At 33.4% G+C, this 17,948-nt stretch overlaps 1 pseudogene; it reads right to left on the bottom strand.

Moving 5' to 3' along the window:
• Nucleotides 1-8,729: 8,729 nt before the first annotated feature.
• Nucleotides 8,730-9,076, bottom strand: LOC105508348 (annotated as a pseudogene).
• Between the last annotated feature and the right edge of the window lie 8,872 nt (nt 9,077-17,948).

Here is a 17,948-nt window from a genome sequence, read left to right as displayed (position 1 = left end):
ATATTAAGCCCTGCATGCATTAGCAAACCACCATGGCACACGTTAACCTATGTAACAAACCTGCACATCCTGCACATGTGTCCCAGAACTTAAAATAAAATAAAATACAATAAAATATTTTTAAAAAGTAGTGCACAAGCTTCCAGCCTCTTGTAATGCAGAAATGGAGTGGAAAGTCAACAAAAGAAATCAGCATCAGTACTAAGGTCAGATGAGCAAAAACCTTGAACCTAAATTGATGCTGATTTCAGAAGTTACTGCCCAGAGTTTTCTCAAACCCCTTCATAAAAGGTTATGATTGCTCTCTAAAACTCAGCTGAGTCTGAGATGGGGACTGAATAGGCTCCAATATCAACATTAGAAGGATGCAAAGGTGAAAATCCTTATCCTAGCACATAATATACAAAAAGTCTACTGCTTAACCCCCACTTGGCATTTTATTATTAACAAATATGAATTACCATTTGCAAACCTGAAGACTCAGTTTGCTCAGGACTCCCAGCATTCCAGTCCCAACTCGGGCCCTAAACACAAGACTTTCACCTCTGTTGCTATTTACAAGTTCAGCCATGTGCTGCATCATCTTTTGCTGAAGAATGGACCACATATATGACAGTGGTCCTGTAAGATTGTAACACCATATTTTTTCCTGTACCTTTTCTGTTTAGAAATGTTAAGACACACAAACACTTACCATTGTGTTACAATTGCCTACAATATTCAGCACAGTAACACACTGTACAGGTTTGCAGCCTAGGAGCAATCAGTTATACCATATAGTTTAGGTGTGCATTAGGCTATACCATCTAGATTTTTGAAGTACACTCTATATTTGCACAAGTATGAAATCTACTGAGGATACATTTCTCAGAATATATCCTCATCATTAAGCAATGCATGACCTTATTGATAAAGGTAGCGTAATTTTCTCTGGAATGAGCAAAGATGCAGGTTGCTAATTTTGAGTTGATCTCATGCCTTATTTTGTCTTTCCTTTATGTTCACAAAGTTATTATTTGTGATGCTATCAAACAATAAGTCAGCAGTTTAAGTTGGCTTCATAAAAAAGTTTCAATGAAAATTTAATCAGGCAGTGTATTATAACTTGATTTGTGAAAAACAAGCTTACATAACATAAAAATTGACTATAAGAACTTATCTCAAAATTGGAAGCTTTTAACTATAATTCACTTGTTTTGAGATCTGATTGATATTAAACAACATTAATACCTATTTAAATAGATTTCCTTTTTATCAGTAGACTGGTTTCTGTATAATGTGTTAGAATGTTATTAAAATCTGATGATTCTGAAGTCAACAAAATGATCATTGTAGTACAATTTTAACACATTATCCCTCTTTCATATTTTATATATAGTCATGCCATGAGATTGTGTCCCCTTGAAGATATGTTGTATTCCTCTTTATATCCCATCAAAGTACAATTTTTTCCACATAACACTTACAAAGTGCTTAAAATTATTAATAGTCTTGCACTGAAAAATCTATTAATCCTGCATATAAATTACTATCTAAATTAGGGGGGATACAGCAAATATACATAGCTATGTCAAAGATCTTTGTCAGAAAAAAATCTAAATTTTAAAAGCAAATACGTTTTATGTGCATAGTTCCAATGCCAATATATACAGGAACCAGTGATGGAATTAAAATGAATGGACTGACTTTGAAATTCCTAACTTCTGACTTCAAGATTTCAGCAGAAGTTTAAGAGGAGAAACATTTTAAAAGGTAGGCAAGAAGTGCACAATAATTTTGTTTTTAGGCATAATTCAATTAACCTTAGAATAGAATCATTTAGTTAAAAAAAAAGTCACCTTTTAATGTTTATATAAAAAAAAATATTTAAGCATTTGTTCCATGACCTGGAGATAAAATATGACAGAAGAAAGCAGAAACATAGTTGTATGTTTAGGTGATGTTAGAATTTTGTAATTTAGAAGTTGGCAATGAGATGTTTATAATAAAACTAAGTTCACATAAACAGAGGGTTATTTTAAGTTTGTTGTTACTTCTATATATTTAAAACATTAGAAAAAATAATATTTCTCTTTAATAAACTTTTTTCTGGACCCTTGCTTTGATATATGTTGCATTATACTGTAACAGACCAATGCTCCAGTCTAGACTATTTTGAAAATCCAGGCACAGTATTTTAAGAAAAAAAAATATGTTTGAAGATTTTGATGAGCTATCAATGCAATCAAGACCTGATGGTTAATATTTTGTAAAGTAACAAATCTGAGAAGAGGTGATCCTATAGTTCAGATGACAATTTTCTCTTGAGATAGTTTCCAATTATAAGTATAATGATGGATGGCAAGAAGTGAGACAGAGACACATAAATAAGGTCAAGGAAGTAGAAAGTTTGGAAATCATATGGGGCTGGAGAAGAAGAAAACAGAATTAGGGCTATCAAAGCAATCAAGACTTATGAACCAATAGTTAAGAAATGATGTTCAAATAAGTGAATCTGACATTCGATAATTTTGCTTCTAAGCATTAGATGAATATACAAACTGCAGAGAAGTAAAGCTTTAGAAACTACATAAAATCTTCCGAAAGGGTAGTGTTGAATGCTATATAATTCCATGCTCTCAAAGAGAGAAATAGAAATGTAGTTCAGGACCTGCTAAAACAGAAGGTAACATGTAAGCATCATAACCTTTCATTTGGAACCCCCGGGGAGCTATATACTGATAGCTGTGGTAAAACAGAGATAAGTGGAAACTATAAAAGTTCTAATCCAGCCTTGATCAGTTAATTATCCAATGAATTAACATAATTTCCCCCAAGTCTATCAGCCAATCAGAGGACAGGATAAATCCCCTATGGAGGAAGATCACATCATCAAAGACATCCATTATTTATCATACAGAAAGTGCAACATTCAATGAAAAATTACTAGGCATAGCAAGAAACTGGAATAAACACACACACCTACCCACATACACACACACACTACTTAGCACATACATACACAAAACAAATACAAACAACAACAAAAACAAGACAATAGAAACAGGCTTAAATTCAGAACTTATGAAATTTGAAATAGCTATGATAAATACGCTCCAAAAAATAAAATAGTAGACAGATCCAAACTTTCACCAAAAACTAAAATATATATAAAATAATCAAATGGATTATCTAAAATAATAAAATTAAATTGTTAAATTAAGGTAGATTTAGTAGACGATGTAGCACAGTGGAGAAGAGAATTAAACAACTGTGAAATAGTTGGGTTAAAGTGTCCAAGATGATGCTCAAAAAGAAAACATATACATAAGAAAGAATACGAAACATGTGTAATTGGAGTCTTAGAAGAAAAGCAGGGAGAAAATAAGGCAGAAATAAATAAATAAATATTAGCCTAGAATTTTAAAGCATTATGAAAAATATGAAGCTACATATTCAATAACTTGTGTAAACCTGAAAAACAAAACCAAAGAATATATTTAGAAAGTAGATAGGAGGATGAATACATTTTAAAAGCAGGTAGAGGGATAAAAATGCATTATCTATTAAAGCAGCAGCAATAAGACATGTAGCATGTAGCAGCCTACACATTAAACTGGAGTGATGAGATGTCAGTGAGATACAGAACACAAAAAGGTGTGTCTTATTGCAATGACAAGGTTGCCTTAGTAGTTTATGACTTAGTGAAATGTAAACTCTGTCTCAAAGATACTGATTATGTCTATTCTATGCTACAGGCATTTAGCAATGAAGGGAAATATCCATTATAAATTTTTAATCTCATAAACATTATATAATAGTACAATATGAATTGATCCTATCTATATATCTATGCATACAAAAGAAACATATAGAAATATTTGTACATATGCACCTGTGCATATGTATAGATGTGTGTATATCAATGTATACATACATAGATATGTATGTATTATACATCTGTAATATATATATTAGATATATAAATATGTACACAGGTATCAGAAGTAATAGGCAGATTCAGAATGCAAAGGATGAGGCCTATTGAAGGACCATATGTTATTTACATAAACTATTCACATTTTCAAACCTATGAAACACTTTTCAGATGACAAAGATTTATGATTATCAAAATTTGACAAAAAAGTGGGCTGCTTTGAGTAAATTAAGCCTACTCAATTCTGACATACCAAAAATAATTTAATAAAAACAAGATTAAAATTCGGAAATCTCAAAAAGAATTTTTGAAAAACAAAATAAACTATGGAAATATTGTTATCCTTTAGTATAGACAATGTACTCAACTGAATACACATATGTTGCTATGTCTTAATATTTTAATTTTAAATAAGAAATACTAAACCTTTTTACATGAAAGCATTTTTTTCCTTAATAACATCAAATCAGATTGAGTTAAAAACTGAGCTATCCCATAACTGAAAAAAGAAAGCGAAGATGCTGGTCTTGCAATCAGATAATAAATAGGCAATGGGAAAAATACGTTAATTCCAGTAAAATATTTAATTCACATTTTTATCATTTTAGAAGATTACTTGTTCTTCATGTGCAAGCATGTTTGTGCGCATTATATTTAGGATTTGTGATTATACAACAAAATAAGTTGTAGAAATCAATTGAAGCAAATAGAAATTATATTATTATTTTTATTATAGCTGCAGGCTGATAAATTAACTTCATCTAGTCTGTAGGAAACCACTTAGCACCATAGGAGAGGTTGCTTATACATAAGACCTATTACTCATAAAGAGTTAATTTAATCCCCATGGAGAAGTACTTTATTCTCAGAAAGCTCTTTTTCTTCATTCGTGTTCACCATAGGAACAGGCCAATTGATAATAATATACATCTCTGAAACTGCTGTGATGGATAAACATGTCTCCAAATTACCCAAATTAATTTCAGCAGGTTGCTAAATTTTCTACCTATGGATTTTTTTTTTTTCTTTTTTTAGCTCATTGTTCAAATGAAAGATTTCCACAGACAAAACAGTTGTCTTAGACTTGTAGGCCAGAACTTGGGCAAATGTGAATAGTTGCAGCATTTAAGCATTGTAAAATGGGTCATTAAGCATGCACAAATATTTTGGCTAATAGCCTTCAGCTACAGTCTCTAATTTTAAACATTGCTATTTCCATCTTAACCCTCTATTCACAAAATAAAGTCATAATTAAATGCCACTGACTTGTTCTTCCTATTGATCTTGAATATATGTAAACAGGCTCCTGGTAGGAAGGAGGTGTTTGTAATTCTAAGAGTCTTTATTTCTTATTACTCTTTTCATTTCTGATATTGCAAAACTTCTTTAAAATTAATTAATATTATTATATATCAGAGAAAATGGCACATCAGCCACCTTTGGTGTGAAGGTAGAAATGGAACTTTTCCTTTCACAGATGATGAGCCTGGTAGAAATTTTATACCAGGGATTTTCTACCCACAATTTCATCAACTGCATTAAAATATACATTAATAATCAGAGTGGATGTAGAATAAAAAATACGCCTTTTAAGCATGACTCTTTAACTGTATTCATCTGTTTTCACACTGCTATAAAGAAATAACTGAGACAGGGTAATTTATAAAGGAAAGAGGTTTAATTGACTCACAGTTCCACAGGTCTGGGGAGCCCTTAGGAAACTTAAAATTATGGCAGAAGGAGAAGCAGGCACCTTCTTTACAAGGCTGCAGGAGAGAGAGAGTACAGGGGAAACTGCCACTTTTAAGCCATCAGCTCTCATGAAAACTCCCTCACTGTCATGAGAACAGCATGGGGAAAACCACCCCCATGATCCAATCACCTCCCACCAGGTCCCTCCTTTGACACATGGGGATCACAATTTGAGATGAGATTTGTATGGGGGCAAAGAGCCAAACCATATCACTGTTCTTTATAGTATAAATTGTCTTCTCAATTTATTGTGAAATTTTATGCTTGTAAATAAAGTACACTTTTATTCATAGTCTGAAAGAAATGAGGCTGTATCTACAAACCTGAAGATATGAATAATAGAGAATGGTGTAACTATTCTTTTCTGTCTTTCAGGATTTGGGGTTTTCATGAGATTCTGAATTTCCAAGAAATACTGATATTTTTGTGCTTTTAATGTATTGAATGGGAAAATGAAAATGCCAGTATATGTTGGAGATAAGCATTTTAAAGAGAACTATGAAACAAGTTTAATAATATCTTAAAACTCTTTGGAAGATTTCCTAATTGTGGTTTCTCTGCAAACAATCACATATTTTAGAGTAAAAAGTTATCTCACACTTTCAGGGTAGGATAACATTTGGTAGCCTGTTTCTCTCTAAATGCTACTTGATGCTAACGGCATCAATACCTGGGAACATGTATGCAGCCACATTTTTCTTTGGTCCCATAGTATGTGTTTGACATTTGCAATACAAGCAAAACCAATTTTCTATAAGATATTCATTTGTTCACTTCTTAATTTTATAAATAAATGTTCATTAAATGCCTTCCAGATTTAGAGAATGTTCCGTGTAATGTATAAACAATAGTGAACAAGATAAGTGTGATTCTTGAAACTGGAGGTACATTCTATATCACTGGAGTAGCCAGAGGATTACCAAAGAAAATATCAGAAAAAAAAATGCTACCACAGCATTAGAGTGCAAATAAAAATAAATATATTGCATGAGTGCCTCTGCCTCTATTCATAAGTTAACATATATTTATACTGGACTATGTGCTAAGAGATATTGATAATTATGTCACTATAAAATAAAGGCATATTAGAGTTGAAAGCAGCCTCAGGAATTTTGCAATCGAACTCCATCTCATGATGAACAGAGATTTCAAAATAACTGTTCCTAGAGATGTTCATGGCTTAGTTGGCTAGTCTTGTCTGATAAAGGCAACAAGAAGTCAGGAAGAATATTAAACACGGGTGCTTGTCATTGCAAATTACAGTGACTTAGTTCACTAAAAACACAGGAATCTAATTATTTAGGTTGGCAACTCTTCTTCCCAAAGGTTACAAAAAAATGATGAGGTTGAGCCTGGAGACTGTTGCTGTGATGATGGGAAGAGTTCTAAAAATGAGAGCTAAACAGAGAATTTATTTCTCTACAACAATAAACTACAATAAGTTAAATTTGCTTAGTTTATATTTCTTTTAGATTCTGAAATTATTTTAATAACTAAATTTATACAACAGATAAAAATAAGGGAAACTGTATAATTATAAAATAAAAATATATGTTTGAAAACACTATGTAAAATAAAAAAAATCTATGAGACTGGAATTGTGAAACTAACAAATGAGAAATTTACAATAGTTTGAAAAATACTATTTTTAGTAAATATTTCTTTTTTTTTCAAAGAATGAACTTTTATAAACAGTTCTGTAATGAAATGAAAACAGTATCTTAATACATTAAAAGTTTTTGTTAAATAAGATTTAAAATTTTTAAAATTAGAAAACGTTGAGATTAAATTCTTTCAAAGGTTCAAACAAAAAAACCTGTACAATCTCTATTACATGTGTCTTTGTACACATCCTGGGCACTTTGAAAATGTTAGAAGTTTTTAACGTTTGACTGACAGAGGCAGCACTTAAAGGCTCCATGAATCTTTTTTTCCAAAAAAGTATGCTTTCAGTAAAACATTTTACCATTTTATCTAACTATGCACTGACACTTTTGCTCTTCCTGAAAAGGGGATTTATGCTAACACTGTATTTTTAAGGTAAAAATATACATGTAGAGATAGTTTAACTTCCTGAGTGACTTATACCTCAAATGTGATTTAATGAACAATTTCTAAATTTTAGAGTGAAACAGTATGTGTAGGTCTACACATGTATCTTCAACTAGGGTAAAGCTCAAGAGCATGTCACAGAATTTATACCTAAATTATCTAAGAAGTTAAGCAATGCCTTTATCCCCAAACTTTACCAGTAAGTCTTCTCAAATAGAATGTTAGTAAAATGAATCACTGAAAAGTTATATTTTTGAATTAATAAAATACAAGTAGCCATTTTAGACTGTCAACTTGGACATTTTCTTGATTCACTAGCAAGAAATTTCTTGCAATACAAAAAGATAACAAATAATTAAAATATCTGCTTTATCATACAACTTCATTCCCTCCTAAAGTGTCTAAAATGATTAGGAATTGTAGCACTTTCTTTTGCATAAAACCCTTTCCTCTTCATAAAACCCTGAGGTGAACGGTTATTAATGTAATAAAACCACAATTCATTTTGTATTAAATTGTAGCTTTAAAAAAAATGTATAAAGAATTGTGACAACTTGTAAAGCTGCTCTGTACAGTTTTTCAACAAAATATTTCCATATCAACTTAGTCGAAGGGCCTAAAATGACTCTATAAAAACAATGTCCTTTTAACACGTTAGTGTCGAGATGAACGCCATTTTCCATCTCTACTACTGTCTCTTCTGTTTTCATAGTCATGGCTCCAGCCATCATGATTCCTATCTTCATAGAAGAAATCATCTCTGTTTCCTCTGTAATGATGGTCAGAACCATGATCAGTGTAACGCTGTTCCCGGCTATAATGTCTGCTAGGTAGGGATGAGAATTCATTCTGACTTTACGCTGTGATGACGGTGTATCTTGGCGCCACTGAGAGCTTGAAGACTGGTTAAAACTATGACTGTGTGATTGAACTGATGGTGAAAATCCTGATTGATCCAGAGGTGGAGAACTAAATTTTCCACCATACGACATTTGTCTCAAAGCACTGTTCATCTGCTAGGAGATGTGGAGGTAGGGCTTGAATTTCCAACATGATGCTGGGGATATGACAAAATGACACCTTGCGAGGCATGACTACTTCCTGATCTAAATTGAATTTTGATAGGCCTTTCACAAAGTTTGATTTCATTAAGTAGATTCATTGCATAAGGAACAGATACTTCATGTTTGAAATTCACAAACGCAAACTGCTTTGGTTTACCATCCTTATCTTTTGGAATTTTCAACTTTATTACTGGCCCAGCCTGGTGGAAAAGCTCGAAAAGGAGCTCCTCGGTCACTTTCGTTTCAAGGTTGCCCACAGAGTCCGATCCACTTCCGCCGCCGCCGCCCCCATCTCAGCGTCGCCGCCTCCCTAACCTGGCCAAAAGGTAATGGCCCAGTAAATATTTCGAACTATGTACTATGACTGCAAACTTTTGATATGTTCTATGGCTTATATAAAAAAAGAGAAGAATGTTTTCTGTAGTATGGGAGCAAAATTCACCTAACCAAATAAATAAAATACATATAATATTTCTCTTTAACACTGCATACTAACCATCCTTTGAAAACCCAAAAGTTTATAAAACAAATGAGATTTATATAGAATTGTTACTGTAATTCAGAGTTGAGATTACATCATAGAACAGGATTACCAAAATAAGACTTCAAGACGAGAAGGTGCATGAGGCCTATAATAAAATATAACTGAGGTCTACATAAGCAGAAGGAAAGATATACCAGTCACTCTTTTGGAATGGTTCATTTAGAAGTACCAGTTTCCCTTTATCAGTCTTTTAAAAGGTACAGTGGGAACTATCCACCACTCCTTCAAAACTTGGTTTTAGTAAAGGTCAAAACCAATTCTTCTCTAGGCTTCTTGTTATTGCTAATAATTTTTCTTCTTAAATCTACGCTTTCTTCACTCCATAGCCCAAACTCTCATATTTAGTATTACCTGGAACCTCATTCAATCTGCGATGACTCTATCAAAATTCTTCATTCACGTTCCTTGGCACATTTTAAGTTTGCCTTTCTGACCATATCTCTAACATAGACTGTTTGAAAATATGTTTCAGGAAATGAATCCAATTGTTATTAGCAACTCAAATTTCTTTAAAGTAGTCTGTGGTAGGGAGAATTTTATAATAAGCTCCATTATTCCTATCCCTGGATATAAATGCTCTTCCTAGCTATTTAATCAGTCAATAACCTAGGTACTTCTGTGAAGAAATTTTGAAAATGTAATTAAATTCCTAAATTAGATGACCTTAAGATAAGGAGATTATCTTCTGTGGGGTAGAGGTACTGAAATGAATTGTTAAAAGAGACTGGGACCTTCCCTGGAGAATATTTGAAGCATGAGAAGGATTTGATGCAAGGGAGTGTCTCTTTTGCTGACTTATAAGGATAAAGGGACCTGTCTAGCAATGTGGGCAAATTTTAGAGGCTGAGAGTTGTTCCTTGATCATAGGCAGCAAGGACATTAGAATTTCAGTGCCTTGAATTGTACCCCTAACCTGAATAGGGTTGTAAGCAGATTCTGCCCTAAACATTCAGAAAGGAATGCATCATGGACAAATTAATCTCAGACTTGTTGCACTCCAAACAGGGAACTCAGACACTCCTTGCTTATATTAATGATCTATAAAACCATTAGAAAATAGACAGATGTTCTTCATCAAACTTCAACGTTTGTGATAACTTGTTATATAATAATAGAAAATGAATACACAATCCAAGTACTGTCCTAGTGAATATAATTAATTTTTCAGGTAATGTATCCTTCAATTACGGGTCATGATGATAAGTTAAGACGTGCCTTAAGATAATAAATGAGTTACTTATAAAGTTATTAAGTGTGGCATTGTTTTGTAATTAGAAAAGGCTGGAAATTGCACAAAGTACATCAGTAAGAAACTGATTGAATAAACCATATTATATCCACATATGGAAATACAACACAGTTATAAATGGTGTGGTATGATCTCTATATCACTCTCCAGGTGATCTATAATAACTCCAGGAGTTATTAAGTTTAAAATATAAAAAAGACAAATATCCATATATCGTGTATGCTAACTTGTAGGTAACAAAACAGAAAAAATACTTTTATAATACAAAAAGACACACTAAAGAAATCAAATTAAAACTAACAAAAATATTGTCCCAAAGGGAGAAAGGAAAAAATTATTGAAAGTGTTCACATAGAAATAACACCTCTATGAATATACCACTTGCTATGTAGCTTCAAACTATTCTACATGTTATCCAAAGTAAAATTTGATAAAATATCAGCCGTAATCATTAAAAACAAGCTTCAATAAATAATTCCCTACAGAATTGTTAACATGCCAATTACTTTAAGGTACTTTAAAACACAGCATTTGAATTTATACCCATAGGGGAATAAATTCTAAGGAAAAACAGAGCTAAAAAACACTAAAGTTTATTTAGATATCTAATTGTTGGTGTCAATACACACACAGACATACATCCATACGTGTGTATATATATACACACACAAATGTACATATACATGTATACACATATATATTTATGACATATTTATGAATGTATGAATATATATAAAGCAAATAAGTAAGTAGTTCACTTTCAGTAGCTTTTAATGTAACTGAGAAGATTTAGTTTCATATGAATTTTAAATCAGTTTTTTCTAGTTCTGTGAAGAATGCTATTGGTAGTTTCATAAGAATAACATTGAACCTATAAATAGCTATGGGCAGTATGGCCATTTTAATGATATTGATTCTTCCTATTCATGAGCATGGGATGCTTTTCCATTTGTTTGTGTCATCTCTGATTTTTTTGAGCAGTATTTAGTAATTCTGATTGTAGAGATCTTTCACCTCAGTGATTAGCTGTTCTCCTATGTATTTTATTATTTTTGTGGCAACTGTAAATGTGGTTTCATTCCTGATTTGGCTCTTGGCTTGGCTGTTGTTGATATATGGGAATGCTAATAATTTGCGTACATTGATTTTGTATCCTGAAACTGGTGAAGTTGTTTATTAGCTGAAGGAGGCAATAGTAAACAGAAAGAACAAAGCTGAGGCATCATGCTACCCAACTTCAAATTATACCACAGGGCTGGAGTAAACAAAACAGCATGGTACTGGTACAAAAAGACACATAGACCAGTGGAACAGATTAGAGAGTCCAGAAATAAGACTGCCCACCTACAGCCATCTGATTTTCAACAAAGCTGACACAAACAAGCAATGGAGAAAGGACTCCCCCCATTCAACAAATGGTGCTGGGATAATTGGCTAGCCATCTACAGAAGATTGAAACTGGACCACTTCCCTACACTATACACAAAAATTAACTTAAAATGGATTAAAAGCTTAAATTTAAAACCCAAAACTATAAAAATCTCCGAAGACAATACAGAGAATACCATCCTGAACACAGGAACAAGCAAAAGTTTAATGACAAAGATGCCAAAAGCAATCACAACAAAAACAAAAATTGACACATGGGGGATGTAATTAAATTTAAGAGCTTCTGCACATCAAAAGATCACCAGAATAAACAGACAATCTATAGAATGGGAAAAATATTTGCAAATATTTGCAAACTATGCATCTAAAAAAGGTCTAATATCTAGGACCCATGATAAACAAATTTAAAATAAAAAAGCAACCACATTAAAAAGTAGACAAAGGATATGAACAGACAATTTCAAAAGAAGACATACAGGCATGTGAAAAATGCTCAATATCACTATCATTTGACAAATGCAAATCAAAACCACAAGGAGATACCATCTTTCACCAGTCAGAATTATTATTATTAAGAAGTCAAAAAATAGCAGATGCTGGTGAGGTTGTGGAGAAAAGGGAGCATTTATACATTGTTGGTGAGAGTGTAAATCAGTTCAACCATTATGAAAAGCAGTATGGTGGTTCCTCAAAGAGCTAAAAACAGAACTACCACTTGACCCAGTAATCCCATTACTGGCTATATACCCAGAGGAATATAAATCATTCTACCATAAAGACACATGCAAGCAAATGTTCATTGCAGCACTATGCACAATAGCAGAGACATGGAATCAACCTAAATGCTGATCAATGACAAATTTAACAAAGAAAATGTGGTACATATATACCATAAAATACTACTTTGCCATAAACAAGAATGAGATCATGTCTTTTGTGGGGATATAGAGGGAACTGGAGGCCATTATCCTTAGCAAACTAACACAGGAACATAAAACCAAATGCCTCATGTTCTCACTTATAAGTGGGAGCTAAATGATGAGAATTCATGAACACAAAGAAGGGAATAATGGACACTAGGGCCTCCTTGACAATGGAGTGCGAGAGGAGGGAAAGGAGCAGAAAAAATAACTTGAGTACGAGGCTTAGTACCTGAGTGACAAAATAATCTGTACGACAAACCCCCAAGACATGAGTTTACCCCCAAACCTAAAATAAAAGTAAAAAAAAAGTGCAAATTCAGAGGAAAATGTATAATAATAAAACCAAAGAAACTAAACACTAAAAAATATCAGTACAGAATATGCTTTAAGACACATGCCATCATTCTCTCCACTTAGAAGACCTAGAAACAATGACAATACAATAGCAATAAGTTTGCCTCAGGTAGTTGTTTCTAATCAATATATCTCACTATTAAGGGATTTAGGTACCAAGGCTCTTTGAATAAATAACTGTTTCTAGATCTGTGGAAGGAAATATGAGATGAATGCTGATAACATTTAGTTTCAAAAAGTAAGGGAGGTATCATAAACAATGGGTCATACCAAAAACACAAAGAAACCAGTATGAACGTACTAGAGTCAGGGTTCTCTTAGAGGAACAGAACTAATAGGAGATATATGTACACACACACCCACACACACACATATATATAACAGCATATTAAGTATTAACTTACATGACCACAAGGTCCCACTATAGGCTGCCTGCAAGCAGAGGAGCAAGGAGAGCCAGTCTGAGTCCCAAAACTGACGAACTTGGAGTCCCATGTTTGAAAGCAGGGAGAATCCAGCACAGGAGAAGGATGTAGGCTGGAAGCCTAGGTCCATCTCTCCTTTTAGTGATTTTCTGCCTGCTTTATATTAGCTGGAAGCTGAAGAGATTGTGTCCACCAGATTAAGTAAGGGTGGATCTTCCTTACCGAGCCCACTGACTCAAATGTTAATCTCTTTTGGCAACACCCACACAGACATACCCAGGATTAATACTTTATATCCCTCAATCAAATCAAATTGACACTCAGTGTTAACCATCACGATAAAGGTGCTTCCATTTGGCAAATGACAGGGAAATTTGAAGATAAAAAAGGAAGAAATCCAATTAAGTAATCACATTGATTAGATAAAAATCTATGAGTTTATAATAATGCTCTATGAAAGGGAAAATAATCACTCCCCATTGGAGGTAACTAGAGTACCAGCTATTTATTCCGAAAATAAGCTATTGAAAAAGTAAACATATTTGACTTTTCTTTATCTACTGTGTTTCAGAATAAATTAACAGAACAAATTAACTGATGTTGATGAGAAAGTCATTTGTCATAAAAGTTCAATGAGCAAAATTTTTCATGACTTAATTTGGAAATCACTATTAAATAATCACTGATAAATATTGATTAGTGCAAAGATCATTAATGTTTGAAATTAAGTGAAAGGTTAATAGAATTCTGTCCATAAAACAGAAAACATACTAGTTATATCAACAGAGATAAGTTAATATAGGGAATTGGTTAAATATGTATGTATTACAGGGAAAAACTGTTCCTGATATGGATGTGCATTTCCTTTCCTTGCCCACAGTGCTTCTGCCAGAACTAAATATTGAAGACAATGTGCTCAACTGCTATAGTTTTCATTTCTATAACTGTTGATAATGCTGTCATTGATGTTTGTATTTTCCTTCTTTCACTACCCATTCCATATTTTATTGCCTTAAGCTAGGACCTTAACTGATCAGAGTTATTCACTTTTAGGTTAAACCACATAGTAATTCATGAAGTATCTTAATCATCAGTGGTCAGGAATATATGTATATCTATATCTACATAGTTATAGATCTTTCTTAATTTTTTTCATTACTTCTTACCATCTAATTTCTACTCTTAGATATTAAAATACTAAGTTGTATCTCAAAATATTCCCTGCATTTCAAACATAGATCAGGGCGTCAATATGAGCATCCCTCCAGTTGCTGAGTATGTACATTACAAATATATTTACTCATTTATAAATACATAATGACTGTGGAGGACAATCAAGTACTATGTCCATAGTTTTACTGAGCCAATAATATGTTGAACTTGCTCCTAAATTCTGCTTTCTGACTGACTGTCTTATCCTCTCATTTTAATTAACAAAACACAATTCTTCTAAAATCAATTCAAAGCAAATATCGGAGCATTTATTTTTGTACCCAATATGGTAAGTCTCTCTTGTAGTTGTGTTGTCACTTACCCTCTGTTTATTTGCAATTCCATTATCATAATAGAATCAGGTGGTATTTTCCACTACCATCCCCAATCTAAAAAAAACAAAAACAAAAAGTAAAACCAAAAGACTTTCAAGAATACTGGTGATCCCCTCATTAATGTATCCCTCAAAAGCCTTAGTAAAGGGAGTGTCTTCTTGAGATATATGATAGGTAATGTGTAAAAACGTGATGTTCATATACTATAAATACATACCCATATCAATATCTCTCAAAGTCTTTAAAATTCTCTCTTTGCATTACTTCAGGGTAGTTCTGACACTTAACTTCACTAAATATAAGCCACTTTTGTACAAGTTTCAGTCAATCAAGCAAAGCATTATAGTTACTTCCATTTGTACAAACTAATGCACAAATGCACACCCCTAGTGAGTAACCTGATATTCATGATTTTGTTCCATTGTATTTTTCTTCTTAGTCTAAAAGCCATAGATTTTACTCATACATTTATCAGTTGGGCTTCTGCTGATAATCATTTAGCGAGACAACACAATTCTCTTGGTGTCCGTTTCTTCCTGAAGCTAATTCTCCTTCACCAAACTTGGTATTGTCTCCCTGAAATATACTGATGTGTGACTAGAGTTGTAGGTCTAGAGGCCAGGAGAGGTGTATGAGGTGGCTACAAGTGCACATGCTCTTGCAAGACCATTGACCCAGGTGTGTTCATTAAAGGATTTTCAGGCAAAAGATGAATGTTCTCTGCACACACAGAATGTTGTACTCATTCCACTAGCAAGGGATGTTCAGAATGGCTCAAGGGGTTAAGGCTTCAGCCTCATTTGAGTTTATTCAGATAGCCCAATTCTGGCTCTCAGGTTACAGCTCCTTCCCAACCAATGCCTTAATTCTCACTTGAGAGACTTAGGAAGGCCATGATTTCAATTTATAATTAAGAAAGTATACAACTAAATTTTATAACCCCGTGGCTAAAAGAATTAGTAAATTATCTTAGAGACACAGAAGGAACTCTGTAATTGTCTTTTATAAAGGTATTTTAAAATTCATTATTTTATTTCATTTCATTTTTAAGACAAATTCTTGTTCTGTTGCCCAGGCTGTAGTGCAGTGGCATGATCATAGCTCACTGCAGCCTTGAAGTCCTGGGCTTAAGAGATCCTCCTGTCTCAGCTTCGCAAGTTGTTAGGACTCTAAGTGCATGCCACCATGCCTGGCTAACTCTCTAGTTTTCTGACCATGACTGTGCTAAAGATAAGCTCACGCTTGTTCTTTCATTTCTGTAAGCTCTCTAATACGGGTAGAAGCAGCTGCCACATTAACAGTCCTGGTACTTATAATTACTGTGTAAAGACTACTTGTTCCTGCAAGGTACTGCTTCATTAAGCACTTCACCACAATCAACCAAACCTTATAAGTTGGTTATTCACAAGGCCATTAATTAGTATTATGACTCTTTTCATTGAAAAGGAGCTTAGTACCAGATTCAAAGCTAGGGACATGAAAACAACAAAAGCAAATCAGTCTTCTGTCATTAAGGATGTTTTCTAGGACTATTTATTTTATCAAGTAACTGTATCAGGAAGATTGTAGTTAGTAAACAAAGTTTCTAGTTAGTGAATCCAATAAAACAGTAAGATAAATTGGTTAAAAAGGTATGGGAGGAAGGAGATGAAGAAGAGGCATTGAAGTAGCACAGAAACAGTAACAGCAAGTGTCAGATAAAAGGGCAATGAAAAGAAAGGGTTAGGGGTTTTAGAATCAGGGAGCTTGGAAGTGGTACCCAGACTCTATGGAGAAGGCACTCCCGAATGGTTACTAATACCTCAGAAGTTTGGAGAAGGGCTCTTAGGAAATTAAAACTCAAATTTCTGGAGAGAGGACGCAGCCCACCTGGTACTGCTGTCTTAGAGCAGACACAATAAAGTTGGACCTGAGAGTCTCAAAAATAAAAGATAAAGAAAAATAAAGCTGGATAGAGGGGCTAGTTGCTTCTGGAATCAACTTCTGTTTCCATGGCAAGGGAACATTTCTGGGAAGACAACAAAAAGATACAACAAGCAAACAAGAAATAGTCAAGGGATTTTCCCTTTTCTCTCTTGCTCTAGACCCCCTTGTTAACAGAACCTGAAAAAAAGCTAAATGACAAAAGACAAGTGTGATTTCCAAAATTTCTGCCCCAGCACCACAAAACTGAGTAGAGAGAGGTGGGTTTGAAGTTGAGAAACAATAGCTTAATGATGGGAAAAGTAAGAAATTTTCAATGGAGGCATCAGATTGTTACTACATTCACCAACTGATTGGGTTTAGCATCACTCAGATGGAAACACCAGATATTATGTGTCTCCTGAGGGACAGAAATGCAAAATATATAACACCACATGCAAAGCATTTTTGGTCCCAGCCAAATAGTAATAATGACAATGATAATAATAAGTAAACCTGAACCTAGTCAAGACTTGAGAGTTAACTTTGTAAGAAATACAAGAGGTAAGGGAAAGTAGCTAAATGACACTATGATGAAACCACAGTTAAAACATAACATGCATGGATTTTTCAAGGTATGGAACACAGTTATTGCAATAAATTAATCAGAAAAGAATGCTATAGGGAAAACATTTGAGGAACAGGACCTGTTTTACTTTAAGAAAACCATAACATCAATGTTATGGATGAATTTTGTTTGAATCATGATTTGATTTTCATAAAACATTTTAAAATTATAATTATTTTTTAAAATTGGTGTGGTTACCTGAT

Source organism: Colobus angolensis, unplaced genomic scaffold, assembly GCF_000951035.1.
Source record: "Colobus angolensis palliatus isolate OR3802 unplaced genomic scaffold, Cang.pa_1.0 Scaffold16, whole genome shotgun sequence".
Classification (NCBI taxonomy): Eukaryota; Metazoa; Chordata; class Mammalia; order Primates; family Cercopithecidae; genus Colobus; species Colobus angolensis.
This window is presented reverse-complemented; position numbering and strand designations above follow the sequence as displayed.